The following is an 18,432-nucleotide window of genomic DNA, read 5'->3' as shown; positions in this document are numbered from 1 at the left end:
CCAACCCTTTTCTTTATAACATCTTATACTAGGAAGGGAACCCGTTATTTTACTCGCAGGAATAAAGTGATGGTGATTTCAGAAAAATGATGAGGTTAGCAGATACGTTTGGTGATGAAGATGTTGATCTAGTTTGATACTGAACTTTGAAAACGATAGGGCTGGGAGACATACCCTCTTCAAAGGTATTCAAAAGAATAAGATCTTAATTTTTCATTTGTCTGAGAAAGGATTTCTCTTTTCTTATTTTGATATCCCCAATTACACCTTCACTTTCACAACTACTACATTTTCCTCTGAGCAAAAGGTGGCTATGATAGCCATAGGAAAAACAAATCCTCCTCCTCCTCCTTCTTCTTCCTCTCCTTCTCCTTCTTCTTCTCCTTCTTCCACTTCTCCTTCCACTTCTGGTGTCAAGGGATTATTTTATCGGTTTGCAAAATAATGTATAGGCTTTCATGTTCTCCAAAATACTTCACAAAGGTGTAATGATCAAGCAGAGGCTAAACAGTCATATATCTCTTTGTGATGCTTTAATCTAGATCTTTGCACTAAGCATGGGGGATTTCACTTCCTTCCAACTCTGTGGTTCTGCATAAACAAAGTCAGAGGGGGGAAGGAGGAAAAGATTGATATTGATACTACAGTGTCTGCATTCAGATATATACCTAGAATGAAAAATGGGAGAAGATCTTAAATATTCAGATTAGGCTCTGCCAAGTATGAAATAATTTCTGGATTTAAATTACACTGCCCATATGGCATGTCAACCATTATTGATCCTATGTTTAAAAATAAAATACAGTCCAACTATTACTCAAATCCTTTTTTGCTTCTTACATAGGCTGCTGCTGTGTTAAGATAAATGCTGAAATGCAAAACCTCCTAACTGCAGTTAAGAGGTATCGGATGCATGGAAAGAAACCCCAGATGTGATTCCTAAAATTGGTGTCTAAAGGGTAATAGGTAGCAGTTTCCTTGCAAAGCTTCCATTTCACATAGAATATTAAGCATGAGTTATGGTTTGCATTGGTTGCATCACAAAGCACACTAAGCCTATCATGCTGCATAGGGCGAACCTATGACACACATGTGACAGATGACTCACCATGCCATTCTTGGTGATACACCAGGTCTCCGGACATTCTGGAAGTCACACTAGAGGGACCTACTTTTGCTTGGCTTCTGGAGTCTCCAAAAAGCACACAAAAATGGGGTGTGCTTTCCACTCTTTTCAGGGGCTGCAAGGCCACACAAGCATATTCTCCAAAATATCCCGGCCCTGTGTGACCCAGAGCTCCATCAGATAGGTATTTCAAACAAATATTTACAATCATGTCAATTATTTATTTAATAATAAATTTAAATAATTGTCATGTCCATGACTTAGGAGACTCAGTAATCTAATGCCCCAGACTCAAGAGGAGAGCACCACGCCCCTCTTCACAAGGCACACCTGGGGACTGAGATTTAAGGAGACACTGTGGGGAGGGGTGTTTGTTGGGAACATGGAGCTTTGTGTGCCGTTGCCGACGTTTGGAATTTCCTGGACTTCTTGCTTTGTTTCTTGTTTCCTGGATTAATTGCTCCTTTGCTTCCTGGATTCATTGATTTATTCCCTTGCCCCACTGGATTTCTTGCTTTGCAGCCATTGTGCTCACAGCGTTTTGCTGGATTACTTGCAGCCAGAGGCTGCTGGAGGTGTGTGGGTGTGATCACTTTGCTCTGGGACTTGCCATAAACATTGAAGCGTTTCGGGAAAAGTTGGAGCAGTAAAGGAGCTATTTGAACTATCAGCTGACTGTGTTGACTCTGTACCTTGCCCTGGGCCATCACAATTCATTATTCTTTCTATCAATTGTTTCTTCTTTGTCTGGGATCTCTGTGTGAGAGAGTATAGACTCAAGTTAGGCATTTTTTAAATTTTTGATATGGGGAGCCCAAATGTTTCACCATTATTGGCTTAGGCCAATGTGTTGCATCCAACTGCCCTGGACTGAGTGTGCGAACCTAACAAATAGTGAAATCTCGCATAAAAACTTTATGACCATAAGATTAATTCTGGTATTAAATAATTCATTTTTGTTTCCGATAAGCTTCGTGCTAGGAAATAGGGATTAAAGGGTAGATCAGTCATGCAGAATACTGACCAGAATTTTTTTTAAAAAAGCCATTGTCAAAAAGTCCTTGAAATTGTCATCCTAGCTTATCAGGAGGAAAAGGACAGCTAGAATGTACCAGTGAAAAGATGAAAATGCAGAAGGAGGGAATACTAATCAAAAAAAATGCTCACGTTTAAAATCTGGACCTCTCTATAGTATTGCAATCCTCTTTGAGTATATTTTATCATTTTTTTTCATAGAACTGATGTTACTATCGCTACCCCAGGAAGAGCAGCAAAGCAGGAGGAGTTCGCATTACAACTGTCTTTCAGCCAAAGTAATTATAAAAATGTTAAACTTGCATTCAGAAGCTTCAAAAAAAGGCATAATAGAATTTTTCAAGGTGACCACAGAAAGGCTGGGCCATAATTATTCATGTTAAGAAGCTGATTGTGATAAAGGGAAGACTTAATAGGCATTGTTCTCACTGATGGCCTAGGGCAGCCTGCTAAATCCAGAAGGATTCTAGAACTGGAAGATTAGTAGAAGCTCTATTGGGGGTCCAAAGCCATATTTTAAAATATTGGGATCCAAAGTAGGCACAGAAATAGATTTCTCTCCTAAAAAAACCTTTTATATGATTTGCTAGTCATCACTTCTACATGAGTAACAATTTATGAAATTGTGGCTAGATTTTCACTTGGTTTAAAGCCTCTTTAAACCAATATGGCTATATGGCCTCTTTACAATCCGTAGAACAAGCAAATACCAGAGTTCATAACACCAGATATGTTAAAAGGTAAAGGTTCACCTTGCACACATGTGCTAGTCGTTCCTGACTCTAGGGGGCAGTGCTCATCTCCGTTTCAAAGCCAAAGAGCCAGCGCTGTCCGAAGATGTCTCCATGGTCATGTGATCAGCATGACTAAACCCCAAAGGTGTACAGAATGCTGTTACCTTCCCACCAAAGTGGTCCCTATTTTTCTACTTGCATTTTTACACGCTTTCGAACTGCTAAATTGGCAGAAGCTGAGACAAGTAACGGGAGCTCACTCCATTATGCGGCACTAGGGATTCGAACTGCTGACCTTTCTGATCGACAAGCTCAGCATCTTAGCCACTGAGCCTCTAGCAAGATTACTTCTCCAAAAGTAGTCTTAAAATCTACTTGTATTAGTTGCCTCCATTCTTTTAAAAAAGTTCTTCTTGGTTATAAATTGATACACACGGCTGGACGAGGCAAGAAACCTCATATTGGAACATGCTCCTGCCTTTATACTTCATGTTGACAATTGACATCACAAACTAATTGCATGCGACCTAATTTTTTTAAACTTATTTGCAAAACCAATCAGATGAAGAAAAACTAATTTGGATAATACCTTGTTCCAATTTGATCAAATTATATCTGTTTGACATGGTTAAACAGGATTAGCAAAAGAAATAAAACAGATTTTGTTTTACATGTAAATACGTTTTATTATAAACTCAGTAACAAATGTTAACATCTTCTTGGAGTTGACAGGAGTGAACAGTTTGACATACCAGGGCCTTTTCAGATTAACAGACAATTTGACCTCAATGTTTGACATTAATAAAAATGGATTAATGTTCTCCTCAATGCAGTATCTGAAGCTTGCCATTTTACCAAAAGTCTTCTGTGTTAACTTCTTGAGATTATTTTTAGATATATCCATATAGTTATCTTGGAAGATTATGGAAGCAAACTACTTTAACTGTATATTCATTACGATGATTCAGAATTTCTCTAGCCTACATCTCTTCTGTTTCTTGATGATTCCTGACTAGCAGGGGTGAAATGCTACCGGTTCGGACTGGTTCTCGCAAACCGATAGTAAAAAAATGCTACCAGTTCGGGCAAACTGGTATTTCCAACGATCAGCTAGGTGACGATCAGCTGTGATACCTGATTTATATTAGCTAGAATTGTCGGATTTCCTGCTTCCTAGTTAATCTAATTTGGGTGGCACAACAGATTCTCCCCCCACGCTGTTCTACTTACCTTTGCAGACTCGGAAGGCTTCAAAATGTTCCTTTTTTAGCACTGTGCGGGTGCACCTCAGGTGCGCATGTACGCACAAAGCACGTGCTCAGTAGCAGACTCACAAGCAGACTCAGTAGCAGACTCACAAGAGGATTTCACCACTGCTGACTAGGGAATGTCATCGCTTATTTTTTCAGGAACAGCAAATTCTGTTAGATACTGTTGTGACCGAGGCCCAAGTAGTGATTACCAAACACAATTCAGTCCTGAACAAACTTATTTTATTTAAACAGCTGAGAATTAATTCATTCTCAGCTTAGTCCAAAACGAATTCTTCATAACGAATTCTTCATCGGCCTTATTACCAAACTTTGATGTCTTTGGCAACCTGCCAAAGGCTTTTCTTGGCAAAACCCCCACAAAGTTCAAGAGATGCTGACAAGAAGCACTGGAATCAACGTTGCTTTTCTACGAAGAACCCAACAGCTCATTGCTGCTCTTTTAAGCCTTATGGGAGGGCCCAATCATCTGGCCTTACTCCCAACTTGCCCTTTTTGCTTCTGCTGCTCTTGCCTTCTGGCAGCTCTTCGCATGTGTGCATTAGGAACAGGCTCCTCCTGTTCCTCTGCCTCTCTGCTGCCGCCTCTGGAGGCTCCAGAGTCTGCGCATCGCTCCCAGATGGCCCTGGCCCCATCTCTGCCTCCGATGCAGAGCCCTTGTCCGGGCCTTCCCCTGACTCCAGGACTGGCCCATTGTCCTCCCCAGCCTCCTCACTGTCCGATTCCGCTGCCAGCTCCACAGGCTGCTGGCAGACCACAACAGATACCACCATCAAGTTGGCCTAACCTCTTCTAAAGATAATCAATGGAGACCATAGTAACTTTTAAAAGACTATCTCTAACTTCGTTGATTATAAAAGTGAAGCTCCGAAGACAGTATGCACTGCATTTGTATTGTTCACTAAATCACTATCCAGCCACATTTAGTTTAGCGTGTTGCATAAAGCCAGCATCTGACTAATTTATAATCCAATATATCATGCAAACTTAGAAAATCACATTAATTAATGTAATATGCCATGCAAAGAGAGCAGGCATTGTCAAATTATCATTATACTAAACTGTGGCTCCAACTAATTGTACTTTTCCAGGAAGATACAATTAACATCGTTATAACTTAGCTACAGTATGAAAGGATTTGCAATTGCAATAAGTAGTAATTTAGTTGTTTGGTTTCAGCTTAGTTTATTGTATTTTATTTACTCAACCTCTGTTAAATAAATCTTGGCTTAGCAGGATTTGTAAACTCCAGCCACTATTGCAAGGAAAGACTAAGATTTTGGTATGATTAGCCGTCCGGTCTCAGTAGGCCGAGTATTTTCCAACTAGGGCTTCTCATTCAAAATATATAATCAAACAGATTGCTATAAGTATGCAGCGCATATACATCCCATGCTGATCTGTTCTCTAAGTGAGCTAGTCTGCCGGATTAGATTTCCTTATCAGATTACTTTATCTGCTTCACAAGTCTCGACACCACAAGACACGCTGCCCCAGGCTCCTTATTAGAACATAACGATTATCAAGATTGATACAATTTGACAAGAATCCAAGAAATTCTCTGTGAAATATGTCTGGCGGCTACTTGAGTTGGGGCAGAGAAGCGATGAATTGCTCGAAAGAATGAAAAATGGTTTCTCTTTTGAGCGCTAATTTGGCTGGCAATAAATAAATAGAAATGAAAAGAGGTCAAAATGGCCGTTTGACCTCCCAGGCAGCTATTCACATTCAATATTCCACCAAGTAGCTTAAATTCTAGAGCTCCCTGCCAGCCATCACGCATTTCTAATATGTCTCAAGCCTTTTTATTTATTTTTTATTTTATTTTTTTTGCCCAGAGGATTACATTTTAATGTTTTTTGTTTTTTGTTTTTTAATTTGATTTATATGCTGCCCTTCTCCGGAGACTCAGGGCGGCTTACAATGTGTTAAGCACTAGCCTTCATACTTTTGTATATTTATACAAAGTCAGTTTATTGCTCCCACAAACTGGGTCCTCAATTTACCTACCTTAGAAAGGATGGAAGGCTGAGTCAACCTTGAGCCTGGTGAGATTTGAACTTACAGTAATTGCAGACAACTGGTGTTAATCACAATGCTATCAGTCTGCTGAGCCACCAGGCCCGTGGTTAATGTTCCCATTTAGAGTGACTTATTAAAGGGGGACTTGACACAGGTTTGATAGCGCATGGATTTTAGAATGATTCAATTGCCGTGGATAGTACCAGGGAATGCTTGCGTTTGCTCTTCCTCCTTGCTTATAGAATGATATTTGTCCCAGACTAGCCCAGAGGTCATTTGGAAAAATGTAAACACGGATCAGGCCATTGATTGGACGGGCAGGCTTCTTCCACAGCAGCTTTTCCCAAGTTTGTGTTGGTTGAAAACATCTGGAATCCAGTGTATCTGGAGGGCAGCTGACCAGATGAGGCTGTTCTCCATCAAGTCCAGAAGACAGACAGCCCAGGTTCTGTCTATTTGCAGACTGTGTACCTTTCCATGTTACTGCTTTCCATCAAATCACAAAGCATATTTTTAAAAGCTGTTGTGGTTTGGCTTTTAATACCTTGCTTTTAACAAGTCAGGTATTTTTAGTATATCCAATGCCAGGTGGAATCTGAGCGCAGGCAACACTTTTAGCCACATATGCCTCTTTTGCTACCTGTCACACACTCTGCCCCCCGCCCTCAGCCAATTAATTTTGTTCAGTGATGTTAAGCAAAATAACCTTTCTTGCCCAGATGTACTTAAAACAGGGTGTTCTTAGGAAATGAAAAAAAAAAGTGAGTACAGTAGTTCCCTCCTCCAAGGCTTTGTTTGTGAATATCTCCCCCTCCCCTAACTCCAGAATTTTAAAAAAGGAAACATATCCTAGGTTCTGGTATGAAATATCCAAGGAAACTAGTGAAGGTGCCATAAGACTTCAGCAATGGAGTGGCCAATGCCTGGAATGCACTACCTGACTCTGTTGTTTCTTCCCCAAACCCCCAAAACTTTAACCTTAGACTGTCTACTGTTGACCTCACCCAGGGGTGGGTTCTAAAATTTTTTACAGTTCTGTGGGCGTGGCTTATTTTGTGGGTGTGGCTTGATGGTCATGTGACAATTATTTAGGATTTAGCAGAGGTACTGGTCTACCAGGCTTTTAACTGCTTGCAGAGCTGTACCGATCTACCCATTTATTTTTTGCAGGCACTGGTCTACCCATTTATTTTTGCAGGCACTGATCTACTCATTTGTTTTCTTTTAACACTGATCAGCTGTAGGGCGGCCCTTTGAAGCCCCATGGCAAGAGTTTAAACAGTTTTTTTCCCTCTAGCCATCAGCTGGGACTCAGGAGGCAGCAATAGATTGGGAGTAGGGCCAAATAAAAGGTAAGAATAACGCGGGGGGGGGCAGAACCGGTTTGGTGACATCATATCATCACTACTACCGGCTCGGGAGAACCGAGCCGAACCGGGAGGAACCCACCACTGATCTCACCCCATTCCTAAGAGGTCTGTAAAGGGCATGCATAAGCGCACCTACATGCCTACTGTCCCTGTCCTAATGTTTCCTTCCCATGTAGTCATAATCATGTTTATACATTTCATGTATTCACAATCATGTTTATACTTTTATATGTAATCTTATATATGCTTGACAAAATAAATAAATAAATAAAAAACAATGGCAAACACTTAGTAATGAGTCCCTTTCTTTGGAACATCTATGGAGATTCTCAGCCATCCATGTCATGGTTGTTCCAAACTTTATTTTTCTTTGAAGACGTTTCACTTCTTATCCAAAAAGCTTCTTCAGTTCTGACTGAATGGTGGGCGATGGAAAGATTTATATTCCTTGCAGTCATCTGGTTGTTAGCACTCTTTCTGAGAGTTGCTGAGGCCACTTAGAGGTTTATCAGTGCCCCCAGGGTCACCTGAATAGTGCAAATGGGTGCGGAATCTTCTTGGAACTTCTGAAAGGATTGTGTTGTAAACAGGTGATAGGTGGTGTCATATCCCTCCCCCTGTGTGGAGAGAGGGATGTTTGAAACTTGCTTGACCAAGGTTCATAGGATTGTCAGGGACTTTACACATCCTCTCCGTGATCAGTTTTCATGGTTTCCTTCTGGGAGGAGATTTTGTGGTATCCGAAGCAGAACAACTAGTTTCTGTAATAGCCTTATATCATATACTGTAGCATCAATTTTGATAACTCTTAAGACTCTTTTTTCCCCACAATGAATTCAAAATAAACTGTGGTTAATGTAAGCTTGGGTTCATTTTTGAATAACTTTGATGCTGCTGCTACTGTTATTATATTATTATTGTTATCCTTGGAATTGTGACATTGTGTGGTCGATGGCATTTCTTCTTTCAAGAGTGGGGCATTGGAATTTCATTTTAATGTGTTCCGTTAAGTATACAGGTAGATGACAGTAAAGGTTATCTTATCTCTTTCTTATCTTTCTCCCTCACAATCATTTTAAGTGCCCTCAGCAGTAGCCCCAAATCTTGGCGACCCCCCCCCCAAATTTAGAGCTTTGATATGCAAGTATCCCTTATTAAACCTTTCCCCCCCCAGTCTTCTTCATCTAACTTATACTTCTCTCTTTTTTATTTTTTTATTTTTATTGAAAAGTTTTACAAAAAAACTGAAATTTTCTTCCCCCCCCATGTTCCCCTCACCATTTCCCTCCCCTCATCCCACCCTCCCCCCCAGACTTCCCAGAGCAAAATACAAGGTATTTCATTTAACAATCATAAACTAGATTAACCTACTTATCCTCAGACTACTAACTCCCCCCCTGAAACCTTAACTCCACTATAGATAACATAATACTTCTAATACTTAACATTCATTCATAAGCTATTTGATATTTTCTTGTCTGATACTTATTTTGAATATAATCAATCCATCTTCTCCTAACTTATACTTCTCTTGACATGAGTTTAGGACATTTAGGCACCCACGATTAGCCATTCCCCCTTTGCCCCCAGCCACCTGCCTCAGCTGAAAGAGCCGTGGTGTCAGGGTTCCAAGTAACACCCCCAACGAAAGAAGAGGCTAGAAGTTCCTCAAAATTTCATTTTATTAGAGATGTCATATTGACACATCTGGGAAAACCCGAATCTGAAAGCTTCCAGGTTTTCCCCACCCAAAAGAAAATCCAAGTCCCTTCCCCTGCATCCACATGTCCATCACATGGTCCAATTGTTGCACCGTCCCAACTGGAGATGCCTCCCAGTCACGCCACTCCAGGTGCAGGGCCGAATGTCCTTGACTCTCAGAGAAAGGAATGTTATTATGGCTAAATATCGCCACCACTCTATGCAATCCCCCCTCCCAGTTTCCCACAGCACTAAGTGTGGCAACCCTGAAGATCCAAAGAAAAAGATGGTGGCACAATGGTTAAAATGCAATACTACAGGCTACTTCTGCTATTGCCGGCTGCCAGCAGTTCGGCAGTTCAATTCTCACTGAGTCAAGGTTGACTCAGGCTTCTATCCTTCCAAGGTCAGTTAAATTAGGACCCAGATTGTTGGGGTCAATCTGCTGACTCTGTAAACCACTTAAAGAGGGGCTGTAAAGCACTGTGAAGCAGTATATAAGTCTAAGTGCTATTGCTATTTCAGCTAAGTCAGCTTTCCTCCTCCGCTGCCCCTCCCTCAGCAATTCTCCACAGCCAATGGCCCCCTGGCCCTCTGCCCCTCACCCTTTGTCCCTGACCATTTGCCCAGATACTGTTTGACCCCCTGTTTGACTTTGGCTGCACGGGACAAGAAGCCACCAGCCAATTGGGGACAAGTGGCAGTGATTGGCGGCAGGCTATGGGGGGGGAAGCATGCTATCGTGGGGGCCATGGGGGTAGGGGCAATGGAGGAGGAAAGCTGGCTATGAATCAGCTGAGGAGAGTGGCTGGGGCCTTCTAAATGTCCCATTCCATCTTGACACAACTCTCAGGGGAAAGTGTGTTATTTCTCAACATACCATGGATCTTTTAAGCAGCAATTTTCTCTTCAGTAGGTAAATTGGCATTAAGTTTTGTGTAAACTTTCCTAGCAAAGAATGCCAACATATGGCTGTATTTGTTGTGGCAGATTCCACTCTGGTCCATTGCAACATTTTGATTGAAAAGTATTGAGTGGCAAATTTTGTTTAACAAACATGGCTTTGTGGATTCAATGTGAGCAAATGTGTTTGTGAGACAAGCATCCTGGATGCTGGATTCCTGAAGCCATGTTACATTAAGACAGGGGTCAGCAACCTGCAGCTTCGGAGCCACATGCGGCTCTTTGGGCCCTCTGCTGAGGCTCCCTCACAGATGATCCCACCACTGGCTGGCCCTGCCCGTTGCCCTCCACTCCCAGTCACTCCTCACCTGGCCTGAGAAGGTAAGGGCGACAGCGTGGGATGGAGAAGCGGCCAGGGCAGAGACAGAGAGATGCAGGGAGAGAGGGAGAGAGAGAGACATAGAGAGATGCGGAGAGAGGGGGAGAGAGTGGGGGGAGAGAGGAAGGGAGGGGAGAGAGAGAGATGTCAAAAAGTTTTTGTGGTTCCCGGTGTTTTTTGACAACTAGTTCTCTGCCCTAATGACCGGCTGGGTAGGCATAGCTAGGGAGTCATGTGACTGGTGGAAGTGAGTGTCATCGAGTTGGCCACGCCCATCCAGTTTTGTGGCTCCTGGTGTTTTCTTTTCTGTGGGACACAGGTCCAAATGGCTCTTTGAGTATTTAAGGTTGCAGACCCCTGCACTAAGACAACCTGAAAATTTTGCCCAATGGGGCAGGATTTTAATCACACCAGTTGAACCAACTGAGAATCAGGTTGGTGTAGTCTTGAAGGCATCAGGCTAGAAACCAGGAGACCATGAGTTCTAGACTCACCTAAGGCACAAAACCAAGTGGGTGGCCATGGGCCAGGCATTCTCCCTCAGCCCTAGGAAGGAGGCAATGGCAAACCACTTCCAAAATCTTGCCAAGAAAACCAAAAAGAGAGGGGGGAAAGGCTAAACCAAAGTTGAATTCACCACCTTTGATTCTCTAGGACAGTGATGGTGAACCTTTTAGACACCGAGTGCCCAAACTGCATGCGTGCATGCCCAAACTGAAAGGTGCACATGCATGCGCAAATGTGTGCTTGGGCACAGACTTTCACATGTGTGTGTGGACATGCATGAATGTGCATATGCGTGGACATGTGCGCACGCATGAGCAGACACACGCACATGTGCAGCAGAGACCCAAAGACCAGCTGGCGGGCGGGAGGAGGGGCATCCCAACACTGGCAGCATGGCAAGAGGTAAGATCTTTTTCATTTTCAGGGAAACAGCAGCTCACGAAAGAAACGCCACGGAGAACTGACCTGGGGCGATGGCGCGCGTGCCAGCAGAAAGGGCTCTGTGTGCCACCTCTGGCACGCGTGCCATAGGTTCACCATCACAGCTCTAGGACTAGGTTGTTTCCAGGGGTGGGTTCTAAATTTTTTTACTACCGGTTCTGTGGGCGTGGCTTATTTTGTGGGTGTGGTTTGGAGGTCATGTGACTAGGTGGGCATGGCTAGCTGGTCAGAGTCATTTCTGGAAGGTCCTCGCACTTACGACCCGACTCATTTGTTTGCTTTTAACACTGATCAGCTGTAGGACGGCCCTTTGAAGCCCGGGGCAAGAGTTTAAACAGTTTTTTTCCCTCTAATCATCAGCTGGGACTCAGGAGGCAGCAATAGATTGGGGGTGGGACCAAATAAAAGGTAAGAATAATGTGGGGGGCTGGGGGGTGGGAGGGCGGGGGGGAGAGAACCGGTTCGGTGACGTCATATCATCACCGCTACCAGCTCGGCCGAACTGGACCGAACCGGGAGGAACCCACCACTGGTTGTTTCCATTGTAAGCAAGGTAAACTCATTCCTTAGCTAAGTCTTCATGCAATGCCTCATTTTAATGTCCTTTTGGCCTTGCTGTTAAACTTGAATCCCAATGTAGAGTTCACGCCACATAGTAATTAATATTTTGGTCACATTCTTACCTGGGGGGAGTCTGTAATCTTATTAATGCAATCAGTATCTTCTCTCCCTTGACTGAGGGCTGCCCTGACTCCAAATGAAGACACGATTGCATTGCAACTCCTCAATAGTCCTGCCTTATGAGGTTGCCAGAGGTAACAATGATGCTTTGGAAGTTTCTGACTGACAGACTTTGCAGCAAAGTCAGCAAGACTTCCATCTCGATTATCCTTCCGCAGCAGAGCTCCTGCAAATCCCAGGGAGGCTATTCATACTGATCACTTCTCCCCAGTTCTGCCAGGGCTGCAGAAAGTGAACCTAATAGCCTTGCAAAATGGGGGAAGGGGAACGTGAAATCCTGAAAAATACATATTTTAGCATTTTTTTTTTTTTAAAGAAAATTGGTTTGGTCTAGGATGTTCACAGCTTCCCGGTTAAAACTATAGTTGAGTCTCTCCATGCATGGTGAGATGAAGGAGTTTTTGACATGTCTTCTGATTGCTAAAAGTCTGTAGAGATTCTCAGTCATCTAGGTCATGGTTTGTTTGTTTTTTTAATTAGATTTATATGCCGCCCTTCTCCGGAGACTCAGGGCGGCTTACAATGTGCTAAGCAATAGCCTTCATACTTTTGTATATTTATACAAAGTCAGTTTATTGCTCCCATAAACTGGGTCCTCAATTTACCTACCTTAGAAAGGATGGAAGGCTGAGTCAACCTTGAGCCTGGCGAGATTCGAACATGCAATAATTGCAGACAGCTGAATGTTAATAACAGGCTTTTTAGTCTGTTGAGCTATCCAGGTTGTCCCAAAGGTGCTTTTTCAGGAAGCAACTGGACTTTCTTGTTATTTGTTTTGCTTTGTTTTGTTTTTTTTTCTTTGAAGACATTTCACTTCTCATCCAAGAAGCTTCTTCAGCTCTGACAGGATAGTGGGGGAATGGAAGGATGTATATTCCTTGCAAACACTAATCTGCATCCTTTTAGAGCTTTAGAGGTCATTGAACCTCCAAGTGGTTCAAGGACCCTCTAAAAGGATGCAAATGTCCAGCTGTCTGCAAGGAATATAAATCCTTCCATTCCCCCACTATCCTGTCAGAGCTGAAGAAGCTTCTTGGATAAGAAGTGAAACGTCTTCAAAGAAAGATTAAAAAAGTCCAGTTGCCTCCTGAAAAAGCACCTTTGGGACTTCGGACTGCTAGTTGGTGTTCATGGATGCACTTCGTTAGTTTTCTGCCTGCTTGTCCTACATAATGGCTCTTACAGTACTTGCACAGTAAGTTGTACAGGTAGTCCTCGACTTATATCAGTTCATTTAGTGACCGTTCAAAGTTACAACGGCACTGAAAAAAATGTGACTTATGACCGTTTTTCACAGTTGCAACCTTTGTAGCATCCCCATGAACATGTGATCAAAATTCAGATGCTTTGGCAACCGGTTCATACTTATGACCGTTGCTATGTCCCAAGGTCCTGTGATTTCCCCTTGGCAACCTTCTCATCAGCAAAGTCATTGGGGAAGCCAGGTTCATTTAACAACCGGGTTACTAACTTATCAACTGCAGTGATTCCCTTAACAACTGTGGCATAAAATGGGGCAAAACTCGCCTAACAAACAACTCGCTTAACAACAGAAATGTTGAACTCAGTTGTGGTTGTAAGTTGAGGACTACCTGTACATGTATGGCTTCCTTGTAGATATAGATGATATGGCATTATAAACACACACACACATGTACATCTAGACAGCTATGCATGTTGTGACTATACAAACATACAAATACATACACACATAGCTGTGTCATCGTATGTCACATAAACACACACATACTTCTTCATTCACCCTTTAATGCTTATTTAATTCTCCTAAATCTTCTGTTCCATTTCATCTAATCAAGCAGTGCAACCTGCATAAGTCATTCCAGCTGTCAGATCTTCTAATTCTGCCTTCCTTGTAATATATTCACTGTGTAAGTCAAATAGATATGGGAACAGTATGCACATCCTTGCCTTATTCCTTCCCCTACGTTGCTTCTCCAAGCACAGTTAGTTCTAGCAGTTCCTCAAATTCTTTTTAGCACACGTCAAGTGCACCAGGATCTTTCTTCGCATTAATCTTATAACCTGTCAGAATGTCCTCCAAGTCACATCTTACAGGAACAACTATTTTCTAAGTTTAACCTTTATATTGATAGAAATAATCCCATGGTCTAGTGCACAATTTGCATTTGAAACTCACCTTACTGGAGTATATTTTTCCATTTTCCATTGCCTATCATATAGACAATTTTATTTGCAGCTAGTGATGCCCAAGTCTAAGGTCTGCATTGCTGTAGCTTAAAGCTGATATTGGAAATAAAGAACTAATTATTTTCACGAAACTCTTTTGACCTATCTCCTGCGATTTCCTGGTTCCTCGGATTCTACACTACAATACCACATTCCAGTCATGTCTTACTATATTTTTCCTACCTCTTAAAATTTGCCATGGAATTTCTATACCTGTCATAGGGGCATAACATAGAAGTTAATTAGATAAACCATTATTTCTATCAGATAGGCTCTTGCTACTAAGTGGATTTAAATCAGGCTTATTGTTGTGGTCCGCCAGCAGCCTATGGACCTGGCAGCGGAGTCAGACAGTGAGGAGGCTGGGGAGGACAATGGGCCAGTCCTGGAGTCAGGGGAAGGCCCAGACGAGGGCTCTGCATCAGAGGCAGAGATGGGGCCAGGGCCATCTGGGAGCGATGTGCGGACTCCGGAGCCTCCAGAGGCGGACAGCAGAGAGGCAGAGGAACAGGAGGAGCCTGTTCCTAGTGCATGCATGCGAAGAGCTACCAGAAGGCAAGACAGCTGAAGAAAGAAGGACAACTCGGGAGTAAGGCCAGAAGATGATTGGCCACTCCCATAAGGCTTAAAAGAGCAGCAACAAGCCGTTGAGTTCTTTGTAGAAAAGCAATGTTGATTCCCGTGCTTCTTGTCAGCGTCTCTTGAACTTTGTGGGGGTTTTGCCAAGAAAAGCCTTTGGCAGGTTGCCAAAGACATCAAAGGTTGGTGATAAGGTCGACGGACTGGTTATGAAGAATTTTGTTTTGGACTAAGCTGAGAATGAATTAATTCTCAGCTGTTTTAATAAAAATAAGTTTGTTGAGGACCGAATTGTGTTTGGTAATCACTACTTGGGCCTTGGCCACAACATTTATATCTTGCATTGTCTTCTTTAAATATCAGGGTTATTTGTTCTGCATTTGAGTAATCAGCTTGTCAGATGTAAATGCCTTATTCTCCAATGTGTAAATAATGTATATATGGAACATCAGAGGTTAACTTATTCTTTGGACTTTAATGTATTCATAACTTACCACTCCCATTCCTAGCTCCACCCCTTGTATATATAAGGAGCCACCCTCACCATTCTCGTTGCTTCTACCTTGAATATTCAGTGAATATAGAATGCCTATCATAATTAAAAAGAAATATATTTAAAGCTCTAACTCCTATTATCTTTATTGAGTCTGATCCTGAAAATATTGCAACAAGCTGGTAGCAGAGGATGGTTAATTGACTCAATAAGTAATTAAAAATGTCCAAGAAAGATAGGCCCAACACCAGGGCCTACAGCAAAGAAATAGAAACTGATCAAGAGATGGTCAACGAATCCACCAATGCGATTTCGAGAGAATCCGAAGAATACACCACTGAAGAAGAAGAACTAATGAGTGAAAATAATGACCAGAAAGAAATCGAAATAGAAAATAACGAACTCAGGTCAGAGATATTAAAGATACTAAAAAGCCAAAAGAATGATGAAAGTCTCATCGCGGACCTCCAGGAGATGCTGAAGAACAGCGGAGCAGCGAGAGAGAAAAACGTCATTAAAGAAAAACCCAAAGATCAAAAAACCGTAAGTGAGATGACTACTGAGAAAATAGTTGTTAAAAAGAAAAGATGTGATCCCGCGCGAAATTTTGAATGGCAGCCATCTTGGTTTCAACGAACTTCAAAAGAGAATGAAGCAGAGCCAATCAAAACGCTCAGTTCAAAATTTCTGGCGCGAAAAACACTATCAGACGAAGAAAGTGAGAAAGAAGTCTCAAACTCTTCAGATGATCCAAAATCAGAAAGTGAAGACGATTTAACAAAATCTCAAGTAAAATCAGCAATGAAAACGCTTTTTGCTGCTTTTGGGCCAAGACTGAAAATTACCAAGACATCTACGAAGAAGCAAGAAATCAAACCGGCGACTCAAGACCTGCACGCTCCCATCCTGACTTCGAAAGCGACGACGCCCGAGCCCAGAGAGCCATGCCGATTTCGCCCTACACCACAGACAAAATCGAATACCAACGCACACAAAAAGAAGAAAAGAACCGTCACCACCACCAGAACCCCAAAAACCGAGCCAGAGACCGACTCATCTGAGGAGGAGCGGATCGAGAGAGCTGAAAGGGAGAGAACCTTCCACGACGCCACCAAAGAAGAAATGAGCAACGCGCATGTGCGAAACTACGTAGACGACCCAGAAGGACTTGAACTGGCCAGAGAACCGCGCAGACTCATTGCAAGCATCCCAATGCCGTTCTGTAATTTCCTGCACTTGAGAGATCACGGACTGCCCCAGGTTGTAAGTAATGGACAGAATAATGTAGGTAACTTACCCAGTGACTTCCCAAAACTTAGAATTGATGGCATTAATTTACAAGAGTGGTACCAACAGCTTCAGGTTATTTTCATGAAAGAAAATTTACTATTCTTTATAACTAGCCCTCCAAGAAGACCTTGGACTTTAAAAATAGATTGTTTACATCATAGAGCATTTTTCATAATAATATCTAGCGTGTCTCCTGCAATGTATCATAGCATCAAACCAAACCTAACTGTATCAGAAATAATTCAATGCATGTTTAATCTATTTCACAGCGATAGCGTAGCTACAACCACAAGAATGTCTAAGGATTTCTTTTCCTCTAGAGTAAAACCAGGGGTTTCTATAAGTGAGCATTTGATAAATCTAAACAAAATAAGAGCTGAGCTACAATTGAGGGGGGAAGTGATTTCAGATCAAACAATGAAAAGTGTTATTATCAATTCACTTGATCCATCATGGGATAGCTTTATGTCACACTTAGATACCATTAATTTGGGATATTTATCCATAGAAAGTCTATCTAACAAATTGATAGCAGAAGACAATTCAAGAAAAAATCGATCCAGTAACCAAACAGACCACAAACCTTTTAGGAAAGTAGTCTTTCAAGATAAACATAATGAGGCCTTTAGATGCTACAATTGTGGATCCAGGGAACATAGTAGAAGAGACTGCCCCAAAGTCTCAAGAGAGAGACATAGACCAGAATATAGGAGCAAATATAATTACAGACAATCTTCCACAGATAGACACAAATATAGAAGCCCACCAAATTACAAAGAAGGTAGAGGGGGTAGAGAAAATTCAAAAGAGAGGAAATCTGGGTCACTGAATGGGCTAAATAAACAAGACAGCACCAGAACACAGCAGGATGAGAATAACAATTGGCTTATTGATTCTGGTGCAACAAATCACACCACCAACAACAAAAGTATATTATCTTCATTTATAGAAGATAAGTTTGTGATAAAGGTAGCTAATCAAGAAAAGGTTCAAGTACTAGGCAAAGGAAATGTGACCTTGCCTAGTCTAGGGAAAATAGAGGGGGTATTATTAATCCCAGAAATACCTCACAACATACTAAGTGCCATAAAATTAAGCAGAGAATCTGATATCAATATAGTTTTCTCAAAGGGGAAAGCAACTATAGAAAAGAACAAAACAAATGTAGGTACTGTAATGATAAAAGGAGGTCTACCCTATCTGATAACTATAGAAAGATGTTTACATAACATTGATTCAAATATGGAAGATTGTATTGAAGCAGATGATGAAAATGTCAGTAACAGTGACAATGATGAGTGTAGAATAACTCATGATCACAAAAATACATACAAAGAAAAGAAACCAAAAATAGGTAAACCAATTCATGATGAGTGTGCTCACATCTTACACAGGAAGTTAGGACATGCAAGCTTTCCTGTAGTACAAAAAATGACTGAACACGCAGAAGGTGTCAAAATAAAAAATTGTGAAAATTATTTGGAATGCTCAGTATGTAAGTCCACCAAACTAAAAACCAGTCCCAGACCAAAAAAATCTAACAGATCAACTAACAGTATTTTTGATTTGGTACACATGGACTTAGTTGGTCCATTAAGTCCCTCAATTACCTATAGAAAACGTTACTTCCTA

The sequence above is a fragment of the Pantherophis guttatus genome, chromosome 2 (assembly GCF_059756535.1).
Source record: "Pantherophis guttatus breed Tessera chromosome 2, ASM5975653v1, whole genome shotgun sequence".
Lineage (NCBI taxonomy): Eukaryota > Metazoa > Chordata > Lepidosauria > Squamata > Colubridae > Pantherophis > Pantherophis guttatus.
This window is presented reverse-complemented; position numbering follows the sequence as displayed.